Source organism: Oncorhynchus gorbuscha, linkage group LG10 (genome assembly GCF_021184085.1).
Source record: "Oncorhynchus gorbuscha isolate QuinsamMale2020 ecotype Even-year linkage group LG10, OgorEven_v1.0, whole genome shotgun sequence".
NCBI classification, from domain to species: Eukaryota; Metazoa; Chordata; class Actinopteri; order Salmoniformes; family Salmonidae; genus Oncorhynchus; species Oncorhynchus gorbuscha.
In genome coordinates, this window is record NC_060182.1 from 64,794,472 (window position 1) to 64,809,899 (window position 15,428).

Here is a 15,428-nt window from a genome sequence, read left to right on the forward strand (position 1 = left end):
AATGCCTGAATGTACTACGTTCATCTGTACAAACAATAGTACGCAAGTATACACACCATGGGACCACACAGTCGTCATACCGCTCAGGAAGGAGACGCGTTCTGTCTCCTAGAGATGAACGTACTTTGGTGCAAAAAGTGCAAATCAATCCCAGAACAGCAAAGGACCTTGTGAAGATGCTGGAGGAAACCAGTACAAAAGTTTATATATCCACAGTAACACAAATCCTATATCGACATAACCTGAAAGTCCGCTCAGCAAGGTAGAAGACACTGCTCCAAAACCGCCATAAAAAAGCTAGACTACAGTTTGGGAACAAAGATTGTACTTTTTGGAGAAATGTCCTCTTGTCTGATGAAACAAAAATAGAACTGTTTGGCCATAATGACCATCGTTATGTTCGGAGGAAAAAGGGGGATGCTTGGAAGCAAAAGAATACCATCCCAACCGTGAAGCATGGGGTTGGCAGCATCATGTTGTGGGGGTGCTTTGCTGCAGGAGGGGCTGGTGCACTTCAGAAAATAGATGGCATCGTGAGGTAAGAAAATTATGTGGCTATATTGAAGCAACATCTCAAGACATCAGTCAGTTGAAGCTTGGTCGAAAATGGGTCTTCCAAATGGACAATGACCCCAAGCATACTTCCAAAGTTGTTGCAAAATGGCCTAAGGACAACCAAGTCAAGGTATTGGAGTGGGCATCACAAAGATCTGATCTCAATCCTGTAGAAAATTTGTGGGGAGAACTGAAAAAGCGTGTGCGAGCAAGGAGGCCTACAAACCTGACTCAGTTACTCCAGCTCTGTCAGGAGGAATGGGCCAAAATTCACCCAACTTATTGTGGGAAGCTGGTGGAAGGCTACCAGAAATGTTTGACCCAAGTTTAAAAAATGTAAAGGCAATGCTACCAAATACTAATTGAGTATATGTAAACTTCTGACCCACTGGGAATGTGATGATAGAAATAAAAGCTTAAATAAATCATTCTCTCTACTATTATTCTGACATTTCACATTCTTAAAATAAAGTAGTGATCCTAACTGACCTAAAACAGGGATTTATTTGACAAGGATTGAATGTCAGGAATGATGTAAAACTGAGTTTAAATGTATTTGGCTCAGGTGTATGTAAACTTCCGACTTCAACTGTATTTAGCTACTGAAACTGATGTCGTTTTGCTTTGTTTTTGCAGATCTTTGGGGGAGAACATTGTTTAGTTTTTTTAACAAATTGGGTGACAGGGGGACGACATTGTTTGCATCCATCAGCTAGCTAGTTTGTTTTCTGACCAGCACTGTCCCAGAGCTTGGGGAATTGTGTGGCTCATGCAGGTTTGGCAGGTGTGCGAGACAACTTTACCAGCGTCATAGCATACATACCAGTGAAGCACTGTGACATATGAAATACGAGTGATTATCAGCAAACATCACTGCTGTGTTCCAATGGCACGTTGCGTTAGCTATTCCAAGTTTATCATTTTAAAATGCTAATTGATCATTAGAAAACCCTTTTGCAATTATGTTAGCACAGCTGAAAACTGTTGTACTGATTAAAGAAGCAATACAACTTTCTTTAGACTAGTTGAGTATCTAGAGCATCAGCATTTGTGTTTTCGATTACAGGCTCAAAATGGCCAGAAACAAATCATTTTCTTCTGAAACTCGTCAGTCTATTCTTGTTCTGAGAAATGAAGGCTATTCCATGCGAGAAATTGCCAAGAAACTGAAGCTCTCGTACAACGCTGTGTACTACTCCCTCCAGAGAAGAACGCAAACTGGCCCTCACCAGAATAGAAAGAGGAGTGGGAGGCCCCGGTGCACAACTGAGCAAGAGGACAAGTACATTAGAGTGTCTATTTTAGCAACAGATGCCTCACAAGTCCTCAACTGGCAGCTTCATTGAACCAGTACCCGCAAAACACCAGTCTCAATGTCAATAATGAAGAGGTGACTCCGGGATGCTGGCCTTCTAGGCAGAGTTGCAAAGAAAAAGCCATATCTCAAACTGGCCAATAAAAATAAAATATTAAGATGGGCAAAAGAACACAGACACTTGACAGAGGACCTCTGCCTAGAAGGCCAGCATTTTGTACACTCAGCATATTTAAGCCAGTCTAAATGCAAGACAAACAGTGGACTGATGGGCTAGACTTGAACTGTAGAAATCTGTCATTTGGAGCAAGAGGAAGATTAATCTTAGCACTGCCAATTAGAGGAGAAACAAATCTAGCCATAACTACAGAGACATAAAACATCTCTCTCTCCTCTGTCTCTCTCTCTCCCCCACTCTCTCTTATACACACAATCACTCTATAATTCCACTTCTCTGTCTCTCTATCCACCCTTCTCTCTCTCTCTCTCTCTCTTTCCATCTGGCTCAATGCTAAAAGGCAGATACTATTTTCATTCTGTCCTGCTGTTTGTAGGCTTTCAGCACAAATAAGGCAATGCAAAATACCCCAGTGAGTGTTGTTGTTTGTGGGGAGAAATGAGCCATCAGCTATCAGAAAGTCATTGGCCATTATGATACACAGAGTGAATGTACACCCACCACTATACACCCTTAGTGATTGCATTTGAAGTCTGTCTGAATCCAAAGCATAGGGGAGGGTATGTGGAATCTCTGGATTCAATTCACCAATTTAGACAGAGCTACAGTAGCATTTTCCCACTAATCTCCACAAAAATGGGGACAGCTTCAAAACAGGAGCAATTCCCGACCTATTCTAACACTTTTCACAAGCGACTGCAAAAACATTTGAATGTACCTCGATACAACTGACGCTGGGTTTAAATGGAAAAACAATAAAGTGGCTGTGTGAGGGATGACGTGCAAAGACATTTTTATCTGTCGCTAATGGACGCATGGCGTCCTGCTCCTCATGGCTGATTGGCTGGGGCATATAGAACAGTATGGTAATAAAAATAACAAATGAGAACAGGCCATTAGAGTCATTGACGAGCGCAGGGTTCCCACTAATGAATTGATCCTGAAACTTCATGTATTCTGCAGCGGGAGGAACCTTAATTAATCAGCCTCCATACATCTCCTGGCAGCTGCGCCGTACCACAGTCCTCTTCTCTCTCCATCCTTCCTTCCCTCTATCTTTCATTTCTCCTATCCTTCTCTCCATCCCTCATAATGTCTCCTGTTTTAATTGTGGTTTGGAAATTATGCCCGTGGTCCCTGGGGAGAGGGATGGATGGATGGAGGAGAGGGACGACTTTGAAGAGCAGCCTTCAACATTTCAAAATGCCTTTCAAAGAGACACTGGCCCCCACCGCCGGCCCCCACCATCCTCCACAAGCCCCCACCATGGGCCCCCACCGGCCCTGATCCCTATCTTCTCTGACTTTCCGGGTGTAATTGATGTGTCCCTCTCAGCCATCCGTCAGGCTGACCAGCGCTCAGTACATTATCCCCCCAGACAGCCACCAGGTTCCTAAGTGATTCCAGTGGCTCAAAGTGTTCCTCACCAGGGCAGAAACACATTTCAATCAATGCCATAAATTACCCTGGCTAATTCCATGCCGTCAATAGCCACGGCACAGAGGTGATGGGAGCCCATCTGGGAGAGTGAGATCCAACATTTTATGGTGCGGGAAGGAACGAAGAAAACGGGTAACGTCATACCGCATAGATGAAATGAACGAACAGAAGAGAGGAAAGGGCTTCAGACAACCTTTCTTTGAATGAGAAGCTATGAAAGTAGCAGTGGAAAGAAAAGGCTAGCAGAAAGGACAGAGGTCTTCACCAATGGAAGAATGGATGCTGGCCACAGCCACATTTCCACTCCAGTGTAATGATTGGATTCTATTAACTTCGCAGAGGAAAGTCAGTTTGTCAGAACAAGCAGCAGCAGCCACTGGTAATAGTTCCTCCCTGGCTTGTTGACACATTTTACCTCTTTCATTTCACAGACAATCCCCCCCCCCCACCCCCACCCCCACCCCCCTCCCCTCCAACACATCAAACACTAATGTTTCCTTCAAATTCCTTTTCCTTTCTGTCTGCCAACTTTGACATCACAGGAAATTACAGTGGAATTGGCAGCCTTTTTACTTTCAAGTTCATTCCACTTCCAAAGAAATACCTGTCTAGTCCTGTCATCCGACAGGTCCTTCTGCCGTGCTCCCTGCACTGTTTGTTCTGCCTCCTGTGGACCAATGTTGCCTCTGTCACATCACTGATGCACAAAGACACAGACACACACACACACACTTAATTGAACACAGGTCCACATTTGCTTGAGGGCGGAGGCTTTCCTTCAGAGATAAAACATAGTTCAATTGTGCTTTAAGGAGAGGTGGGAGAGACAAAACATTTACATTGATGCCACACTGCTGGGTTACTGTGTGAGCCTGCTGAGGTTAGCTGGGGCTGTGTGTGTGTGTGTGTGTGTGTGTGTGTGTGTGTGTGTGTGTGTGTGTGTGTGTGTGTGTGTGTGTGTGTGTGTGTGTGTGTGTGTGTGTGTGTGTGTGTGTGTGTGTGTGTGTGTGTGTGTGTGTGTGTGTGTGTGTGTGTGTGTGTGTGTGTGTGTGTGTGTGTGTGTGGGAGCGATTTAATACCTGTAGGAGCTCCCAGTCCTTTCCCAGCATCTCACTGGAGTGCTCCAGGCTAAGGGGTGGTCATGGCAGCTCTACCTCCCCAGGGAGAGGACTAAACCTGGGATAGAACTCATCTACACACCTGTCACTGTTCCAGACAACAGCGATTAACCACACACAGACACTTATACAGGAGGCAGAAAAGCATCCCTGCCACAGCAGGCCCAGTCACACTGTCACTGGGAAAAGAGGAGAGGGGATCGATGTTCTGGTGCCATGAATTGTAAAGGTAAACCCCTAGCCAACCTATCCACTACAATTCATATTGGGAGGGAGTACTGATACAAGCAGTAACCTGGATGGTGAACCAACACTCATGACAGCCACTAGGGCATCCTGGGTGCCACCGACGCAGGCCTGTGACGTCACGTTGCCTGGCTACCATCCAGCAAGCCTGTCTACAGCACACCAAGCCCTCTGCCTGCCGGGAGCACAATGCATCATGGGGGAAAGACAGTCAGAGGCTTGTCATGTAGCAGTACATCACAGACAGCCCTCTTTGACCCTCTTTCTCATCGCCTAGTCTCAGTTTGTCTCTTTATCCTGTAAAGATGAATCTGATGATTCAAATGCTCCCACGTCTCCAGATATAAACTCATTACTTTTCAGTTGGTTATATTTCAGAAATATTTCCGATAATTCTAACATTTAGAAGTCCGCTCCCCTTGGCCATAGCGATGGACAACAACTCATTTTATTTGTCTGATTATTCTGCGTGGCTGCTCTGTGATATCTGCTGGCCCTATGGTCTTTCACCTTGTTTTCAAAAGCTTTCATTTTCAAAAGACCAAAATGGATTTTGTGTGGAGTTTCTTTGGTGTATGTGTGTGTGTGTGCATTTGGGCCAGGACAATACCAATATCGCGACCCTCGTTAGTATCGTAGCAAGGAAACAAAACACAAATCAGATTTCAATTCTTTAGAAAAACAGGCCTAATGTTGGAAACAAACATTATCTTGTCATTCAGAGTCACATTTATTTAATTTCCAAGCTATAGCAAACCATTTTTGCCATGAAAATAAATATTGCGATACGGGTATTGTCCCAGCTCTAGTGTGCCCGTCCACTACCCAATCATGTATACGTGTGTGAGGGCTAGCCTGTGTACGTGTGTTTTTTCACAAAATCCCTCTCCTCTGCTAGAGTAGGTTTCTGATGCCTGTGTGTATGAGGCAGCCCGGTCACTGCAAAAAGATGGTGATTTCGGACACTCGAAAAGATCCCGAAAATGTTGATTATATGCCTTCCTCGGAGCTCACCGCAACAAAAATGTCAACGATTGCCTAGCACTGATGATCACAGCCGGAGCGCACTGCATAGACCAATGCGCCTCCGCAATTCACAATGCTCTACCAAGCCATGATAATACTTGATGATAGTTGATGTAAACAGCGGGTTGTTTTAACCTTAACCACTCGGGATTAACACCTAAACTTAACCCTCTGAGTCGTTTCTGTTTTAACCTAGTAACTACCCAGAGTTAACCCTGTAACTGAACCCTGTAACCTGAATTAATGCATCAAAAATAGACGATCATCCATAATACGTCGAATTTCAAAGGGAAACTATGAGATCTTGTTGTATGTGGAGCCGGAGTGTGCTGATGTCATCAGAGCAAGCCAGAAGCAGCCTGCAGCAAGGAAGTCTGACGTGGTCTCTAGTCTCAGTCAGTCTGCACACACACACACACACACACACACACACACACACACACACACACACACACACACACACACACACACACACACACACACACACAGCCACGCCACGCTGGATAGACCCTGGGGTCCAGCTATAATCAGGGACAACAATGAGAATAACATAGTGGAAAGCTAATATTGAACATGAGAATAGGAGAGTAAATAATGAAAACAGTTTAAATGACACAGTTCATAAAGCAGTCTCCACTACTTTATGAACTGTGTGGATTACTGGGTCGTACTGTGTACAGCATTTACTTCAGAATACACTGGGTCTGGCCTCCCGAGTGGCGCAGTGGTCTAAGGCTGTGCCACTAGAGATTCTGGGTTCGAGTCCAGGCTCTGTCGCAGCCGGCCGCGACCGGGTGACCCATGGGGCGGCGTACAATTGGCAAAGCGTCGTCTGGGTTACGGGAGGGTTTGGCCTGCAGGGATGTCCTTGTCCCATCGCGCACTAGTGACTCCTATGGCGGGCCAGGCACAGTGCACACTGACACGGTCACCAGGTGTACAGTGCTTCCTCCGACACATTAGTGCGGCTGGCTTCCGTGTTAAGTGGGCATTGTGTCAAGAAGCGTTGCGGCTTGGTTGGTTGCGTTTGGGAGGACGCACGGCTCTCGACCTTTGCCTCTCCCGGGTCTGTAAGGGAGTTTCAGCGATGAGACAAGACTGTAACTACCAATTGGATACCATGAAATTGGGGAGAAAAAGGGGTCAAATAAATAATACATTGGGTCTGAGTGTGTGTGTGCGTGCGCATGTGTGCATACGTTTTTTATATAAATGTCATCAGACAGAATGAAGTCTGTTTGTCCTCTTCAATATAATCTGTCCTCTCACTATGTGGGCAACAAAACTTGGCGAGACATATTAAAACTCAGACCATCAGGCCAGGTTAAATATAGCAGTACAGCAGGGAGACGAGAGCATTCTACCCAGAATAGACTGGCCTGCTTTCAACCAACCAACCAAACAGACTGAGCCATTGTTCTAGTCTCTGTATTGAGACATACAGTATCTCTAACTCACTACACACATGCATGTACATGGACCCACACACATGCACATACACACACATACAAACAAACACACACACTTACACCTGTCGTGACTTGACTTGAACATTCATCTGAATACTGCTATTTATCTAATTAACTAACTATGTTTAATTGTTACCCGATTATATTAATCATGTAACAATTAACTCATTAGGATCTGGGGCACCACGAGAGCGGTTCTTTAAAGAGTTACCATCTCCCAAATTTAACTTTAAAAGGTCTTTACCTATCAATAAACAGTCAACTTATTAATCATAACCTCGTATAATATCACCATTCTTAACAGTCGTAACCTCCTTGCATCTGCAAAAACCCCAGCCTTACTTATTATTCAGTACTACACAAAGTGATTTAATTATTTTTTTACTAATTCAATGGGAACACAAGATAAACATACACACCTTGCACCGGTTATTGACTAGAGACTTAATATGCTGAAAACAACAGGTCCCTAGTGGACATGGCTGCGTGTTAAAGAAGAGAGGGACAGGGACACTTGCTGCTCCAGTTTCAACTGTTCTGCCTTGTTATTATTCGACCATGCTGGTCATTTATGAACATTTGAACATCTTGGCCATGTTCTGTTATAATCTCCAACCGGCACAGCCAGAAGAGGACTGGCCACCCCACATAGCCTGGTTCCTCTCTAGGTTTCTTCCTAGGTTTTGGCCTTTCTAGGGAGTTTTCCTAGCCACCGTGCTTCTACACCTGCATTGCTTGCTGTTTGGGGTTTTAGGCTGGGTTTCTGTACAGCACTTTGAGATATCAGCTGATGTACGAAGGGCTATATAAATACATTTGATTTGATTTTGAACATTGGTACATTCAGAAACTACTCTTATCTACAGTAACCATTTACTTCGCACACAAATCACCACCCGCTTTGAGTAAGAAATCATAAATGTATTTACGCTAAATGCCTGGGTTCACCGGGGATGTCTCGGTGAACAGGGCAGCCTTGGAAAGGGGGTTGGGCCTTTTCGTGGCACGTTTGTAAGGCTTTGATTGTACTAAATGGTTCCAACAAGTCTTCTACTGTTGTCCTGTTTTGTGGTTGTCCGGTATCCAATGACTTGTCATGTAGTCCTGAACAGAACTACAGAGTTGAATTTGCTTCCATTCGCTCTTGAAGATGCTTCTTTTAAGATAGGCTAGCCATCCACGTCGATGGTTTGAGCAGAGTAACAGGATGGTCCTTTTTAAATTCGCTTTCAAGGATACTTTACTTAGGACAGCTAGTCAGCCATGCCAGTGATTGTCCGGGAGGTGAGTTTATTGTGTTGAGATTCAAAGTAGAAACCACTTTAAACATACAGGTGCAGCTTCACGTTTTTCTGACCTGGTGTGTTTTTTTCTTAACCCATTTATTCAGTTTGCTGGAAAGGAGCAGTTCTGGCAGGCTGGCACGCTCCCTGACCTCACTCCGGGCGGTAACTACTCACTTTGCAAAGTTAGGTAAAACAATTACCTCTTATAGCTTCTCAAATCACATCCCACTCTTAACAAAAACACATTCAAAATTGTTCATATATACATGCACAACGTGGAGTATGGAAATGTCATATATGTAGTGGGTATACTTTCCAAGTTACAGTATTTCCTTTATAACATTTTTGATGACATCACAAAAGAACAAACAAAATGACATTTGTGTTCTTTAGATCGCCTCTGACCGTTCCCCACGTTCTATGTTAGAAATATTGTTCCAGCATTCGCTTTTGAACATGTTAGAGTTTCAGAGGGGGGAAAGTCCGTTGAAACAGAGCGCAGGGCTGAATCTTCTCCCTTGATTTACAACAGGGCGTGAGTTGTTAACCCCCACTAGTTATTTTCTTCCCCCTCTAGGGTGAGATGGGGTCTGATTGAAGTTATTCATTGCAAAACTGATCTGACCTATTTGGATTCTCGTGGACAGTCATGACACACCTGAATCATTGTCTTAGTGAAATGCAACTCTGGGCTGTGAGATAAGATACAGATTTTGACTGTTGCTAGAATGACTTCCCAGTACTGGGTTTGGTTTCATCACACTACAGACATCAACAAGCCCATTTCAGAGCGAGACAATGGGGAACGCATAGATGAACACCGCTGACAATTCCAGATGCCAGCCACGGAAATAAGAGCGGTGGCACTGCATGGCACTTTGGGCTAAATCTGAAATGAAATACAATAGATAGTGTTCCAAATGAGAAACAAATATCCCTTGTAATGCTACTTATGACAACTGTGACAGGTCCTGTAATCTATTGAACAGAGGATGCTTTCTCAATCACACTGAGATACTTACTAGTCAATCTGACACACTACTGTACCATGACATGATACACTCAGAGAACACAGCATGGCTTGGTATTAAAGTACACTCAAATCAAGTGTCAACCATCAGGGAGGAAAATTGTTTTTTTTTCCTGGTATATCGCATGGGGGCCCTAGGGAGCAAACTCCTGGCCCTAGGGAGCAAACTCCTGGCCCGAGGGAGCAAACTCCTGGCCCGAGGGAGCAAACTCCTGGCCCTAGGGAGCAAACTCCTGGCCCTAGGGAGCAAACTCCTGGCCCTAGGGAGCAAACTCCTGGCCCTAGGGAGCAAACTCCTGACCCTAGGGTGCAAGTGTGCAACAAAACAGTAGCACAATTTTAAAGCATCTTCCTCATATGGACATAGTGTACATACCTGCTGTTGAGGGTACTGCATGCCGCCCATGCCCGCCTGGCCCCTCCCCTGCATTCCCATTGGGTATCTGTGTGTAGCGGGCGATCCGTATGGCTGGCTGGGGTAGGGCCCGCCCTGCTGCTGCTGAGAGTAGGGGTTGTTGCCCATCCCGTAGAGATGGGAGCGCTTCATAGCCATGAAGTCCACGGAAGCCACCTAGGGGGAACACCGGAGAAGGGAGAGAAATGGGTTAGTGCCACTTTTTATAGCAATACTTTTAGAAAATCTATTCATACCATATGCAGTTAATAGCGCACCAAAATGCATGATTCACTGTCAGATCTCTCCAGGGGGTTGACGCCCCTAGGCCTAGACCTCCCTACAAAGGGTTCTCTCGGGTGAATCTAGTCCATATCCACAACTGGTTAGTGGACTACAGGGGTATAATATAACAGTAATATCAAATACTTCTGTTTGTCAAATACCCTTCTTCTGTTTGAACAACTGTTACACAGCACACTGAACCTGAAAAGAGAGAGGTGCCAGGAGCAATCTATTCCTTTCAAGTATTTCACATTTACAGGTTATTTTCTGGGTCCCGGTGAGTTAACGGGAAAATCGTAGCCAAAATGTCAGGCTGTTAAAATCCGTCACCTGCATTGTGGATTCGCGAGCAAGGCAGATTATGTGGAGTGTGATGTCTCCTCGCCGCTGTGCTGCATCATGGATGATTTATGACATGTGTTGCCTCTGTCTGTCTCAGACAGACATGGGGCTACGTGTGGCTCATCTCCTGGCTCCATCAACAATAGCTCCGCATCCCCACTCAATAAGGCCTGAACCAACCCTGTTAGGAGAAGCAGAATAGCCTACTGTACTGTATTGCACATGCTGCCCGGCTGCTCATCAAGGGACAATATCCAGGAGACAAGTCACGGAGAAAATATGTTTTCTTTCCAAACACTTTTATGTAGTAAATGCAATATGTCATAAAAATAATATAAAAGAAGAAGTCAATATTCTGTGAGAAGGGAGTGATGGATGGTGTTTTCTGTTGTCTGCTCTTTGTAGCTTGTTCTGCAACCAATCACCTCTCCAACTAACCACATATTTACCACAACCACTGACTGTACCCACAGACCAAGGACCACAACCACCGACTCACCATGCCTATTGACCACAGTGACCATAACCTGACCACATATAGAACAGAGATATGCTACTGAATATGTTGTAGGTGGAGTATGTATAGGCAAGGCAAACACATTTTCACAATTTCACTAATATTTATCAAAATCAACAAATCACAGCTTGTTTCTGGGCTCGTTCAATCGATTTGACCTAATTAAGTAGATTCATGTTGAAAAATAATGCTAAAAGAATCATTTATATTCCTACACGGTCCGTTGAAAATGATACTGTTGCTGCTTCCTGTTGTCATGGCTTTTTGATTTATAGCCCAGTGTCAAAACACTGGTTAGAAATGTCCACATGAATAATGGATTAAGCTGAAATATGTCGAGATATTTTGAAGAACAAAAATGTAAAATGACTGTCCACACACACGGATCTGATTTGTGTTCAGATTACTAGTATTTTGCTCAATTAGTACCTCATAAACTGGACACGTGTCAACATTAGTCAAGTGTCCACTTGACGCTGGAGTTGATGAGCGTGTTCGTCTATAATCAATAGCACAAACAAATGAATCACTCACATTGACATTGTGTGAAAACCAATGGAACTGGCTGCCGTTACACGTGCCATTCGTGCTCCTCTAAAAGGCAAACCACCGCGAACTTAGGTATATTACCCGTCGATAGACGAGAAGCAACTATCCATTTGGTGACTCATCTCCTTGTGGGGCGATGTTTCCGGTAGATGGCCAACATGAAAAAGGAAACAACGCTTTTTTGACTGGATCATTTCAAGGAATCATCTCTCCACAGGTAGTTCTAAATAGCGAAAGGGCTCAAAATAAAGGACGGCTTGACTGTCAAATCTGTATATTTACATGTGGCCAGCAACTTTTAGAAAGAGAGCTCCCCGTTTTTTCCCTTGCTCTTTGAAAATGACAACTGCTTTCTAAGTCCTGTGACGGACAGGCGCGTGTAACAAAGTGAACCGTACCACACCAAAGAAATGAATCTGATTAAAGCAGTCACCAATCTGAGGTCATTTCACTCAATTGTATGAGGTAAACAATGTGCCCTTGTGTAAGGTGGTAACACAAACTGCCCACATTAGGGAAATTAGCACATTATAAAATCATTTTATATATCTTTTTTTAAATATCCATTTTGGATGATATTATATGTTGCCCACTCACAAACTATTGCAGCAATTACATCTATTTCCCACTCATTTAACCATTTAGAGAGTGTAAAAAAAATACACTCAACACAATGTGTCTACTATGTAACATGTGGTCCCTACGACAATGTGATGTAAAGGTTTAAGGTTGAGAACCCATTATCTGGGTACCACATACACTGAACAAAAACATAAACGCAACATGCAACAGTTCATATAAGGAAACCAATCAATTGAAATAAATTCATTAGACCCTAATCTATGAATTTCACATGACTGGGCAGGGGTGCAGCCATGGTTGGGCCTGGGAGGGCATTGGCCCACCCACTGAACAGCAAGGCCCAGCCAATCAACGTGATCTGTGGTTGTAAAGGAATTTGTGCACAAAACATGAGATAAATAAGCTTTTTGAGCATTTGCAACATTTCTGGGATCTTTTATTTCAGCTCATGAAACACAAGACCAACACTTTACATGTTGCATTTACATGTATATTTGTAGATAAAGCCAAATAATCACACATACACAAGAATGATAAAAGCCTTATTATATAAAGTTCAAAGGTTCAAAGGTTCATTCTTTGGAACAATATTGTTTTGGAGGAATATCATTATCCACATGACCCTCTTTAAACGTCATCACTTTAAACCTAGAACACATAATAGCCACTTTTGGTATTTCTGCCTGCCTTCCTACCTGCAGCAGTGTGTCTGCCTGTCCCTCCCTGCCTGCCTAACACTCCTATTAATTAGACAGGCGAATGGCTAAAGGGTACCGCTCTTCAATCCACACATCCAGGCCACGGCGCCACTCACTCTGCTCTGATACGAGACACACTCAGGTCGCACCTCCCTCCTTCCACTCTCCTCCTCAGGTCATCTCAAGTGGGTCCCCCTTTCCCCAAAACGCTGAGCGCAACTTGAACAAATCTCCTCGTGTCACTTCCGAGTTCAGAATGCCACTGCTACACTAAAACGAAGAATTAGGGCTCCGAAAATTGGGGAAGGAAACACACACACAATTCAATTGGAAGGAGACAGAGAAATGCTGAAATGTCTAAGAGTTACCTCTTAAAGTTACACCATAACTGCAAGCCATGGAGGCTGCAGCAACATAACTTGATTTCCTAGACTGATTTTAGATCTCCTAAAATGATTGAAATGGTTTTTTCCAATGCTGTCCTGTAAAGTTCTATCAAATGAGATTTCATCCCAAACTAGGCCTATTTCTGGGGATGAGTTAACTGTATAGTTCATTCTATACCAAAAGACTACCTTTGATGAGGAACTTTTGTCCCTTGGAGAAACATCTGAACTTTTGAAAAGAGATGAATAATATGAATTGAATCGTGTTTTCGCCAAAAGGGAGTGTAAATAAAACAGTCACAGGGAATAGAGTAAAATAGCTTTTATTTGTTTCATTGTATTTTCAGTTTTGTTCATCTGGGCATGCCATTCAATTGAGGTGTTAAGAGACAATACTACATCTGAAATTCAATTGATGAACTCCCCTGCAGTTTTCAACTCTCGTGAGCTTATTGCAAAACAAAGCTATTAAGAAAGAACACGAGCAAAATTAGTATCGGGTGAAACCTGTTAAATTGCTTTTCAGACTTCTATTGACTCTGATTTTATGACTTCAAAATGGTTTCAGTCTTTCACATTAATGTGCAAAGTTGTTAATCAGCAAAAACAAAACACTCCCCACAAAACAATGTGAAATGTGAATTATAAAACAACAGAATTTACTAATAAAAATCAAATAGATATAAAAGCAATATGATTTAATGGTTATTATTATAATTTCATTTCGAATGTGGGTACATAAATCGAAGATTTGCCTCCTATACGCGGCTGTGTGTGTGTGTGTGTGTGTGTGTGTGTGTGTGTGTGTGTGTGTGTGTGTGTGTGTGTGTGTGTGTGTGTGTGTGTGTGTGTGTGTGTGTGTGTGTGTGTGTGTGTGTGTGTGTGTGTGTGTGTGTGTGTGTGTGTGTGTGTGTGTGTGTGTGTGTGTGTGTGCGTGTGTGTGTGCGTGTGTGTGTGTGTGTCTGCCTGCATGTGTCCATATGCAGCTCCATCATAAACTGCTAGTCTTGGAACTGTTGAACGGTGAAACCAGTGTCAGCCCAACTCACAAACACACACACACACACATGGATACAACACTGCAGTCAGGCCAGTCACAGTGACCATCACTGTCCTGTCCTCCACACAGATGACCAAATCACCACCTCCCTCCAACAGAAAGATTGTCGCACCAGCCACAGCTGCTAACCTGTGTTTATCCTCTCTCCTCTAGCATGGGTTTGGTCCAAGGCTGAGCTGGATGGATGGTCCAGAGGGAGAGGAGCGAGGTCTGAGCCCGCCCAGAGAAAAGCCCTGTTGGCTAGCTGTAATTGGCTGCTCTGGTCCAGTCCCAAGCCTGACAGCATCGTGAACATTTGTCCATACATCATACTGGATACCAGTATGCTAACACTATGTGTACATCACAAGAAACAAAGAGAACCAATCACCAATGTTTAATGTAATTAGCTATACTGTAGACGGATATCATTCTCCGTCCATTGTACCAACCCCTGTCCCCTGAGAATTGACATGCAGACACAGAAACAACAGACAATCTGAATGACATCCTTTCCAAGTAAAGAAGCACAAAATCTGCCGCTTCCTATGAAACCACATGGCTGTGCCTGCAGTACAAAGCGCTGCGTTAGCCCGAAACACGGACGGTTATAGCCCACTGTTTCATACTGAAGAGAACAGGGAGGAAGAGACTGCAGGGTTGGGGAGGGGAGGGGAGGTCGACTTCCATATTAATGTGTGCAAATTCCCCACTCCTGCTGACTAAGATTAGAAAATTAATTTCATGGATGCAAAGACAATACCGATGTCATCAAGCGGAGAGGAGAGGAGCAGGCAGGGTAACTCTTCGTTGCCCAGTCACGATGACAGCAAAATACACAGTGAAGGATAATCTGACAGCAAATGTTGAGTACATGCATTCTTTGGAATAATTTACAGGTAAAAGCTCTTGTCCAGTCTTTTACACAGTCACTGATATTTAACTACTAGCCTGAATGGTTTTGTGTCATGCA

At 43.8% G+C, this 15,428-nt stretch overlaps 1 pseudogene; it reads right to left on the reverse strand.

Moving 5' to 3' along the window:
* LOC124046349 overlaps window positions 1-15,428 on the reverse strand; it is a 228,665-nt pseudogene that overhangs the window by 193,744 nt on the left and 19,493 nt on the right.